Source organism: Argentina silus, assembly GCF_951799395.1.
Source record: "Argentina silus genome assembly, chromosome: Y".
In the NCBI taxonomy this organism is placed as follows: domain Eukaryota; kingdom Metazoa; phylum Chordata; class Actinopteri; order Argentiniformes; family Argentinidae; genus Argentina; species Argentina silus.
In genome coordinates this window covers 38,681,845-38,693,950 of record NC_139654.1, presented here as the reverse complement: position 1 = coordinate 38,693,950, position 12,106 = coordinate 38,681,845, and the positions used below count along the sequence as shown (strand labels likewise).

General features: G+C 41.0%; 2 pseudogenes across 2 annotated transcripts in view; both read right to left on the bottom strand.

Moving 5' to 3' along the window:
* Positions 1 to 608: 608 nt before the first annotated feature.
* LOC310824109 (cytochrome P450 3A27-like) overlaps positions 609 to 12,106 on the bottom strand; it is a 141,198-nt pseudogene continuing 129,700 nt past the window's right edge. The window contains exon 13 of the transcript in view: positions 609 to 725. The product of the transcript in view is annotated as a cytochrome P450 3A27-like (transcript). The remainder of the gene's footprint in view (positions 726 to 12,106) is intronic.
* On the bottom strand, positions 1,426 to 5,483 carry LOC310823667 (cytochrome P450 3A27-like; annotated as a pseudogene). Its single transcript has 5 exons — positions 5,391 to 5,483; positions 5,199 to 5,268; positions 4,856 to 5,016; positions 1,854 to 2,073; positions 1,426 to 1,639 (listed from the first exon to the last, which is right to left on the bottom strand). The product of its transcript is annotated as a cytochrome P450 3A27-like (transcript).

The window sequence follows — 12,106 nt, the reverse complement described above, 5'->3', positions numbered from 1 at the left end:
GTTGAATCTAATCTAACACCTATTCATTGTCATGTTTTGATGGCATATTGTTCATTCTCATGTTATGATTTAGTTTGTGATTATACACACGTTTTTAGCGTGATGATAGAGACCCACTACCAGACGAGTACAAAACATACACAAGTCACATGCAAATCCCTGCACTGCAGACGACAGACAACAACTGTCTCTGTACAACTAGTCCTGGACCTCCACTAATAGACAGATACAAAGAGAGCAGCATACAGTAGCAGCAGAGCCCAGAGGCGAGGCGAGGCAAGGCAAGTTTATTTATATAGCACATTTCATACACAGAGGCAATTCAAAGTGCTTTACGTAAAATAGATAAAAAGGAAAGAGCATGAAAAAAAAATTAGAATAAAAACGCATAAAAGACATAAAAAAAGAATAGAAGTCACAGTGCATTTTAGGGTCACAGTGCAATTATTAGCAATTATATTTATTAGCGCCAATTTAGTTTCAATTTAAGGCAAAAGCGAAGCCCTTTTTTTTTTTAAGCCCATTTTTGAAAGTAGCCAGTGTTGGGGCTTATCCTAGATCTATGTGTAACATAATAACTGAGAGACCTGCAGCAGGGCAGGTCCTCATCACTGGCTGTCTGCTTTGAGCTGGTTGTCGTTGGACTCCTGGCAGCGGGACAGCAGCTTGAGTTTGATGGGCCGTATGGGCATCAGAGTGTTCTGTAGGTCCATCTCAATGGGGATCTGGTGAGAGTTGACACACAGTTAAAGTATTGTAGCGAACGGCGGGGCAGAGCAGCTTGCCTTAAGCGGGTATCGAACTCGCAACCTTCCGCTTACAAACCGGCCGCGCTAGCCACAACACCAAGAGAGTTAACTCCCTTGGCGGAGCTGCTAACGGGCCTTACACAGGGTCGTTACAGTATGAAGGAACGAGTAAAACAGATGTCAGCGTTACACTATGAATGTTACCTAATACAGTGTCACTGTTACGTTCGGGTAGCATTGCACTATAAATTCAAATAAACTCAAACTCCTGGACAACGTCTCTTGGGTCGACATACATTAAAATGGCCCTATGAAGTCTCGAGGGAGTTTTGCAGAAATACAAATAGCTTTTTTTTAAATCTCACACTTCCATCATTTAGTTACTAAATTTTAGTAGGTAGCCTATACTGAGGATGATTGGCGCCTAGTACTGAAAAATGCAATCTGGGAAATTAAATGGGGAGTACATACTCATGCAGTACGCAAGTACAGAATTGTAGTATGGGGGTTCAAACCCGGGTCTCCCATGTGGAAGACACAAACGCTACTATTAAGCCAAGAGGACATCCTCAAGGTCTGAGGGCGACACTTCAGTTTACATGTCTCAGGCAGGGCTACCTCATCACGCGAGTGTGATTCCAAAATCACCTCTGCTACATATAGAAACGCAACAAAGTCATAGGTACAAAATGATATTTACAATCATTGTATCATTATTTTGTCTCACCTCTGTCTCTTTGCAGACGGTGAAGTTGAACCTCTGTAGAATCTCCACCATCGCCAGTTTCATCAATACCAGAGCGAATCGCATCCCGATACAGTTCCGTGGGCCCAACCCGAACGGCATGTAGGTGTATGGGTCGATGCTCTCCTTGTTCTCCTTACTGAACCTACACACGGAGAGTTCAGAGGAGGAGGGGTTAAAGAACATATCAATTAAATCACAGTAATATGATGGTTATACATGGTTGAAGAAACCTGTTTGTGTTTGGTCATCGCATTTAGGTTTGTTTTATGGTTGTTTTTATGTTGTTTGTGGAACACTGCTCTTATCGTTGCTGTTGTGATTGATATTGTGGTTGTGGTTAAGATGTGGCCCATTACCTCTCTGGTTTGAACTCCTCTGGGTCTTCCCACACATCGGGGTCACGGTGCAAGGTCCAGATGGGTAACATGACAACCATACCCTTGGGGATGGTGATGCCGCTGATCTCAACAGATTTCTTGGCGACTCTTTCAAGTCGATGGTGTACAACCTGAGAGACTCGTTGATCACGCTGTCTAGATAGTCCATCTGCATCAGAGCCTCGTACTGGATAGGAGCCTGAACAGGGATATTACACTCACATGAGCACTAGTGATTGGTCGTTCACGTAGCCGTAGCCCAGAACTAACTCTTTTTCGTCGCAAATCTGAAGAGCTGTTAGTTTTTTGTGTTCTTTTTTTGGGAAATGAACACAGTACTGTACTTATTCTAATCTGCATAGCCTAATTTCATGACACCCGCATACAGAACGCCATTACTTTCAATGTACGTGTGTAATAGAGACTTGCTTTTTTGTTGTACATGAATAAACAAAAAAATCGCTAAATAATGTTATCTTGATAGTTAGAAGAAAATACATTTAGATTCCACTGAACAATGTAAATGATAGATGTACACAAGGATCAATCAGAAGTCAAAATGCCACTAAACTGGGCTGCTTTTAGTGGATTGACTGCTTGGAATACTGAATGTGCTATAGTCTATTATTTCCTATCACAGTCGACAGACTACAAGAAAACTGTCAGGTGGTTCAAATGTGAATAACTTGGTATCCATTCCATTAACTGTGGCCGGGCAGCACCGAACAGCCCAGAGAACATTACCATGGTGCTTTTGAATATTAGGTCCCTATCTGGCAAAACCTTTATTGATCTTATCTCAGAGCGAAAGCTGCACTGTAATGTTTTTATCTGAAACCTGGCTAAACATGAATGCATGTCAGTCTATTAGAAGTAGGGAAAAAATATATTTTCGCTCCATTACTTATTTAGCCATGTCGCTGAGCAGATGAGAATTTCATGATGAATATGAACATGAATAGTACACCATCAACAGCTTCCTCCTGTGATAATGATTTAGTAACCAGCTTCAACACCAAACTAAGGGCAACTATCGACTCTGTAGCACCAGTCAAACTGAAAAAGGCTGTGGCCAAATTTAAAAGAATTTGCAGAAAGTCTGAGCTGACAAAAACTGCAGGTCCACCTTGATATTCTTCGAGAGCATCTTTCTGCTTTTAATAAGGCAATAAAAAAAACGCCAAGCCGGATCATTTCTCAAAATTGATAATGAATCATAACAACTCAAACAGTGCTCTTTTCAACGATTGACAGCCTTATAAATCCCGCCCACAAGACACCTGGTGATCTGCTCTCCACCTACAAATGTGAGGAATTTGCAACATACTTCTGAGATGAGAGAAACAATATTAGGTGAGGAGGATCACTCAGGCAAGACCTGAAGATGTGTTTGATGACTTGTTACCCCACCTTCCACCACATGGAAGCACTATGAACTCTTTTGCAGTGGTCATACAGAAATGCTCAGCAAAGTGGGGGTCTGTTCATCTGCACCTAAAACTACCATGGTGAAACCCCTCCTGAAGAAAAGTAACTTAGACTCTTCAGTCCTTAGCGATTTTAGGCCAATCTCCAACCTTCCCTTTTTAAGCAAAGAAATTATAATTCTTGAAAAAAAGGTGTTCAAACTGTTAAATAATCTCCTTCTTCCCAACTGTACCTTTGACATGTTCCAATCTGGCTTTTGTGCCGATCATAGCACTGAGATAGCACTATGTTGTTAAGTTATTAACTAGGTTCTTAATGACCTTAGAATTAATTAATTAATGCTGATGCCAAAATGCTCTTTGTCCTTGTCCTGGTCAAACTGTCTGCACACTTAAAGACACTACTTACAGTAACACTAAGCACCAGGCAAAAAAACAAGGTGTTACCATTGACTCAGATCTTAATTTTGAAACCCATATCAAGAATGTGACTAAAACATATTTGTATCACTTAAAGAAGAGTAAGTAAGTTTGCCGGAAATCTGCCATCGTGGAGAAATTCTGTCTGAAGTTGTCCAAACAACAACATCCTCCCTAATAATAATATATCCCCCCGAAATGAACTTGCAGTGTTGGACATTAGCTGTTGTTTTTCTGCATGCGCACACGATTGGGAGAGGCAGCCACCAGAGAAAGGTCAGTCTACTCCCCTAGAACACCCCTGGCACTAACAACATGTTTATATGCAAACCGAATGTCAGGTAGGACACTGCATTTTAAAAAGCGTGTTTTCCGAACCAAAACAGCTTTCGTAAATGAAATATTTATTCATAAGGGATTTATTATAAGGGATCTTGTTCCCTGATCGCTACCGATTAAAGATAGTCATTACAACCGTTAGGAAGCTTTTAGAAAGCTTGAATATTACATGGAACTTTACAGAACACAGCTGTAAAGGTGCAACCTTTCCTCTCCCAGGCTGACACTGAGAGACGAATGCATGCTTGTATTACTAGCAGCCTTGATTACTGTAACACTCTCCTGTCTGGTCGACCAAAGAAAGCTATTGGCAAATGATACAGAATGCAGCAGCACGAGTCAGATGGAGAGCACATATCACACAAGTCTCTGCACTGATTACCTGTTAGTTTTATAATTTATTTTAAGATAATTGAATTAGTTTAGAAATCACTCTATGGTCACGCACACTACTGCATGTCAGACATGCTTTTAAGGTATATACCCTGTAGATCCCTCAGGGCCTCAGGTACTGGCCTTTTAACTATTCTGAAGATTCCAACAACACCTATCTACTTCCTGTTTCAAATGAATAATACTGGGCAGAAGTCTGCACAGGGATGCTACAGACACATTAGCACACTGCAAAATACTGTCACCTATCTAACCATCTGTTCCAAAGCAATAGTAATAGATACTGTAGGAGTCTGCAGTGCACAGGGGTTACACACTCATCAGTACCCTCTAAAACACTGTCACTATCATATTTCCTGTTCCACATGAAAAGTATTATATAGGAGTCTGCAGAGGGGTTACCTTGTTGGGAAACACAGTGTCTATCTCCTCCTGCAGCTTGGTCATGATGTGAGGGTTGGTTGCCAGATTGTAGGCCAGGAAGGACAGAGAGCTACTGGTGGTCTCATAGCCAGCAAAGATGAACATCATTGCCTGGGACAAGATCTCATGGTCACTCAATCCTATGATGATGGGAGAAATGGGGTGGTAGGTGTGTTTGTAGGTATAGGTGTTTGAGGCAGGTACTGTATGTGTGTGTGTTAGATGCTAGTATACAGTGTGTGTGTGTGTGTGTGTGTGTGTGTGTGTGTGTGTGTGTGTGTGTGTGTGTGTGTGTGTGTGTGTTTAAGGCAGGCACCTTTACTCTGCTCCTCTCCCTTTGAGTTGCTGTCTTTCTGCGAGTCTATCATCAGCTGCAGGAAATCCACCCGACTCTGGAAGCAGGCTTACGTCAGATCAAAATCACATGAGAACTACCAGATGCTACCAAATCTCTACAATTGTATTACACAATACTGGCTGAAGATCGTATATTTGATCAGTTATATTTACATACCTTCCTGGTGCTAGCCACGCGATTGGACTTGATCTTCTGAAAGACAGCGTAGAAGAAATCTGTGACCGAGGCAGGGAATAGGGATACCTCCATGTTTGCCATAACAGGACCCATGAAGGGGAAGAATGCTGGACGGACAGGAAATGCCACGGTTACAAACAGGAACAGGAAATACCATGATACGTGACTCCAATCCTATTCAATGCACAGCCCTGTCTAGAAACAACTCCTAGGCTCTATCCCTAGACACTTCTGTATCCAATCCACTCAGATCTCCAAGTGTCCAGCATTTAGGAACTAGAGGTTGGTTCTGGACAGGGCCCATGTGTCTCAAATGAGTAGAGCGCAAACCATTGGCAGTGTGGTTTATGTCAGTCTAATCAATGAAATCGATAGCTTCATTTATTAAACACAAAATAATTTAGATTGAAAGTTATATGGGGGCAGTTGTACCGACTGTGAGGAACAGTGGGCTGAAGATTTGAAACTTGAGCATTTTCTTGATGTTGGTCACAAAGGGGTAGGAGGGGTTGTGGAGGAAGTCGATGTCAACACTGAATGAAGTGCTGACGACCACATCCATACTGTATGGTCCAAAGAACCTGGAACACAACCACACAATCTCTGACCACCAGAACCACAACCACAAAATTAAAGGGGGAGTTCACTGACAAATTCACCTTATCGTCTCGGAGATAAATACTCACTCTTTTAGTTCAATGGGCTCATCGTTATCGGCCGTCTTCTTCAGATTGCTGACCAAATTACCAGAGTGCTGCTTCATGATCCCGAACATCTGAGTTGGGAAGGATACATGGACAAATATGATGATTGATACATGGATTAATATGTGCAAAACATGGGTTAATATCATGTTTGAAACAGGAATTATTTAAATGTTTATATAGCCTGAGAATATACATTCATACAGGATACATTATGTATATAGTCAAGGAATAAGTGACTCCAAAGATGAACTATTATTCTATACTCTGTCATCTGACCACTGAACTTATCGAAGTTAAGATCAAATATACTTTATTGTCCCGGATGAAAATTTGTCTTGGATTAATTAATTAAAGTTGCTGCTTCACACAACAACAAACAACAATGAATACACACTATACACATAGTACAAATCACACACACACTCTCTCACACACACACACACACACACACACACACACACACACACACGCGTCAGAGTTGTTAGTCATTCATTTATTTGTGTTGTATAAAGGAATGAATGAAAGAAGGAGAGGAGAGATGGGACTGTACCTCTTTGATCCGCCCACTGGTGAAGGAGGGAGACAGGACACTGCGGATCCGTCTCCATGCATCATCCTCAGCGATAAACACGGCGTCATACAGAGGCCCGTTGAGATAGAAATTCTAGAAAAATAATAATTATTATATACTGCAAGATTAACCTAATATTAATAATGCTATAATAACAATGATATTATCTATTTAAGGAGCCCTTATGTTTTTTTTCCCATACAACAACTTCAATTTAGCGTATTACCCTCCTGTTAGTGAAAAGGGAGTAGCATTCCTTGATGAGGATGGTTTTGATCATAGCTGTGTCCATGATACACAGGATGGGCTGACGGCCATCATAGATCCTACAGACCAGCAAAAACAAAGATAGTTAGATATACACTCACAGAGCACTTTATGAGGAACACTATACTAATACTGGGTAGGGCCTCCCTTTGCTCTCAAAACAGCCTAAATTCTTCATGGCATTGATTCCACAAGATGTTGGAAACATTCCTTTGAGATTCTAGTCCATGATGACATGATTGCATTACTCAATTCCTGCAGATTTTTCAGGTTCACTTTCAAGATGTGAATCTCCTGTTCTACCACATCCCAAAGGTGTTCTATTGGATTCAGATCCTGGGAAGGCCACTGAAGAACACTGAACTCATTGTCATGTTCATGAAACCAGTTTAAGACGACTTTTGCTTTGTGACATGGTGCATTATCATGCTGGCAGTAGCCATTAGAAGATGGGTCAATTGTGGCCATGAAGGGATGCACATGGTCAGCAACAATACTTAAATAGGCTGTGGCATTCAAGCAAATATACCGTGGATAGAGACAGACAGACCCATCACAGATCCTGCACTCTTAGAAAAAAAGTGCTACCTAGAACCAAAAAGGGTTCTTCTTCCACTGTCCCTTTGAAGAAACCTTTTGGGTTCCATGTAGAACCCTTTCCACAAAAGGTTATACAGTACCGTGCGTAAGTAATGGGACAGTGAAGCATTTTTTCTTCTTTTTGGATTTGAAATAAAAACTTAGAGATTTTTATTTTTCCCCAACGCGGGAGAATGATGCCCGTGATGGGCCTAACCCAAAACTCAAAGAATATCTCGCTGTCCCTCTCCTTAAATATCATTCCCAACAAAGGACAAGGTGTGAGATACATTACAATAGCAAAGCAATTGACAAATGGTGAAAGCTGAAAAATCTGAAACATAGTCAAAACCTTAGGCTTGCCAAAATCAAGCACTGATGAGCTCAGCAATCGCAAATGGCTGAGGCTTTACTGCAAGATGCAAACCACTAGTTATCCTTAAAAAGGATAGTCGGGTTACAGTTTGCTAAGAAGTACCTAAAAAGCCTGCAGAGGTGTGGAAAAAAGTCTTGTGGACAGATAAGGTGAATATTATCAGAGTGATTGCTAGAGGAAAGTTTGGAGAAAAAAGGATCTGCCCAAGGTTTACAGCATACCATCTCATCTGTGAAACATGGTGGAGGGGATGCTATGGTTTGGGCATGTATAGCTGCCACTAGAACTTGCTAACTTATCATAATTGATGATGGTACTGCTGACAGCAGCAGCAGAATATATTCTGAAGTGTACAGAAACATCTTGTCTGGTCGAGTAAAAGCAATGCTTCCAAATTCGTTGGATGGCGCTTCATCAAACAGTAAGACAATGACCCAAAACATACTGCCATTGGAACTAGGGAGATTTTCAGGGCGAAAAAGTGGAAAGTTCTTGACTGGCCATGTCAATCTTTGGATTTAAATCCTATTGAACATGCATTTCATTTTCTGATGGTAAGATTATGGGCAAAAAGACCTCAAAAACTGAAGATGGCTGGCCTGGCAGAATATCACCAGAAAAAATACCCAGCACCTGGTGGGGTCAATGGGTCCCAGACGGTTTGCATACAAAGTAGTGTCGAACAAATACTAAATATGAGTGCATAATTTCGACCATGTATACCAATAAAAAGAAAATAATCTAGCAAAAGCAAACTATGTTCTGACAGGGTTTGACTCATCTAATACGACATCAGATCTGGATAGGTTCCTTGATTTCCTCTGAAAGGTGACATAGGCATGAAAACATGTACACAACATCAAGAAGAAACCATTGATTAAAGCCAAATCAATTGATAGAGGCATGGCAGAAAATGTGTGTTGTCTCTTTAAAAGAAATGTTAAAAATCTCTTTGTTTTCCCTGAATGAAACAAAGCACAGGTGTTTAAAAGGCCAGCCCCACCCCTGATTACAATGATCCACACGTGGAGACAGCCAAAGCAACATAGATCAATAAGACATCCCACATGTCACACCAGAATCTGTGTTGGCAAGAGTGTGCCCTTATAGCCAGGATCCACTCACAACCTCTCTGGTCACATCTCCCTGATGTTGGTTATGAAGAACTTTATGAATGTAGTTAAATGTATTTAATATTAATTATTGCCTTGGTTTATACTCGCTTCGGAATTGTAGGACTTTTGTACGAGCAAAGTGCTGAATATCTTCTCATAGATACACTGTGCTTAGCATGTACTGCTGAAGATTATGTTAATATTATGTTAAGATTTAAGTAGTCTCGTTCCCAGACACTTCTGCCCAAATGCCCAAAAGGTCTGTTGGACCAATGCGTTAAACTTCATTGGCCTTCATTAAGCCAAGAGCAAGAGCGTCAAAAATGGGGACGGGGCATAGCCATGGGCTTTACCTCGCATCAATCATCTTCCACAGCACATTCCACACATTTCTGATAAAAAGCTACACCTTGCAGCCGTGTGATTAGCTGAAATCAAATAATAACAAATACTTTAATCAGTAACCACCCTACGGCCAGGTTTGAGTCGTCGTTATTCCAGACTTATATGCGCTGTGAGCAATAGCCTGGGGACGAGGTTAACATTTAGGTAACCTGCGAATAACCTCATGCACTAGAAAATAAAACAAACTTAATTGCTACATGGCCTGTTAATTTCCATGCTCATCTTTGATGTCAAGTTTTTAGGTTGTTTTTTTTATCAGAGGGATATTTGGCTACTTTCAAGTGCCATAATTGCCAATTAAAAATGGGTAGCCTTTTAAAAGGGGCAATGCTTCATATATCCCACAATTCAACACCAATCTGTTCTCTGGAAAAATTAATAAAACATGAAAATATTGGGTTTATGCCCTAACCATTTTTTGTAAATTTGGGGCTAGACACTTCACCCATTTTCATCACATTTACATTTACATTTTTGACATTTAGTAGATGTTTTTATCCAAAGCAACTTACAACAAGTACATTTGTCTCAAGTAAGTGAATCATCTATACATCAGTCATCATAAGAAAAACAAAACTATGCTAGGACCAGGGGCCATTGGCAGTCACAATGCTTTTTAAAAATGCTTTACAGTAGAGGAACTGTACAGGTGGGTAGTGGAAGGTGAAGAGGTCTTTAGGAGGGACAGTCCAGATGTAGCCTGAAGAGATGGGTCTTCTATCTACGGCAGAAGATAGGTAGTGACTCTGCAGTCCTGACCGCACTGGGAAGCTCGTTCCACCACCGGGGCGCCAAGACAGTGAAAAGCCGTGACCAACGAGCGCGACCACTGCATCCTCTTAGAGGTGGCCAGCCGAGGTGGAAGAACGGAGTGGTCAGGCTGGGGTTTGACATACAGTATGTATTCACCGTCAAATGTTGTTCACTTTCCCAAACCCCTGCCTGTGTAAGTAATGAGACAACACATTTTTTTTTGTTCTTTCGGCTCTATACTCCAAACGTTTGGATTTGAAATTAAACAATTACTACAAGGTTAAAGTAGAGATTTTTAGCTTTTATTTGATGGTATTTGTGTACACATTGGTTTCACCATTCAAAAATTACCTCACTTTTTATGCATAGTCCCCCTATTTCAGTGTACCCAAAAGTAATGGTACAGACTTATCAAATGTCCAAATGAAGCAGTCATGTTTAGTATTTAGTGGACAATCCACTAGTATTTAGTGGACAATAACTGCCTGAAGTCTGCAACCCACTAACCCTACCAGACGCTGAGCATCTTCTTTGGTGATGCTCTGCTAGGCCTGTACTGCAGCCATCTTCAGTTGTTGTTTGTTTTGAGGTCTTTTTGCCTAAATTCTTATCATTAGGGAAATGTAATGCATGTTCAATTGAATTTTAATCTGAAGATTGACTTGGCCAATCAAGATCTTTCCACTCGTTGCTATGGCAGTGTTTTGGCTATGGCATTGTTTTATTGTATGGTGTGGCGCCATCCAATGCATTTGGACGCATTTGCTTGCACTCAAGTAGACAAGATGTTTCTGTGCACTTCAGAATACATTCTGCTGCTGCCGTCAGCAGGTACAATCATCAATTAAGACAAGTTAACAAGTTCTAATGGCAACTATACATGCCCAAACCTAACACCCCCTGCACCATGTTTCACAGATGAGGTGGTATGCTGTAAATCTTGGGCAGATCCTTTTTTCCCCAAACTTAGGCAGACCTCTGCAGGCTTTTTAGGTACTTTTTTTAGCAAACTGTGACCATCATTTTTGATGATAACTAGTGGTTTTTGATGATAACTGTGTCTTCCTCTTAGTTATAAACAAACCAGAATTAAATGCATAGGTCTATGTATGGATGGATGGATGGATGTTCTCATTGGAACAGCTGGAAGACTTTCTCTGCATCCCCGAAAAAACACATGTATGCAAACACACACACACACACACACACACACACACACACAAACACACACACACAGGCATGTTTAAGATATGCGTAGCCCATGTTTATTAGTTGACTTAGTTGTGGGGTTAGTTTAGATACAGCGCACGATGCAACAAGCAGGTACAATACACCTCAGCATTGCTATACCATCGTGCTACCACAGGGAACTGGTACCCGCATAGTTAGATATGGCACTGGTCCCACACTAGAGAGAACTGGCATGTTCTAGATCATTATACGAGGTAACTAGCTAGGAATTATGTCAAACTAGAAAGTGCTCAGTAGTCCTAGGGCTACAAACACAAGGTGGCCAACCCTCCTGCAAACAGGGTGCTAATATTTCTCAATATTAGCTTGTCAAAGCTAGCCAAGGTTCTCAGCTGTCCGGAAACAACAAGTAACTTAGTTAGCCGACTGTCCCAAGTGCTAGCTGTAGCCTACACATGTGACCTAGCAAGTTATAATAATAACCTGAGGAATTATTGTTGAGCTAGGGTTCAACAATAACAAAGAATTGAGAGCTCACAGGTTAGCCTGCTAGCTCAGAAGGTGAAAATCGTCGTTGAATGTCGAGCTGAACCGTAGGATTCTATCAGAGACAATCTAACGCCCCATGAGAATCATAGGCTGAGGTCTAGCCAACTACAACAATACTACTACAGTACACTTTTATTTTTTTATTTATTTTTTTAACTTTTTATTATCATTTCCTTTTATAA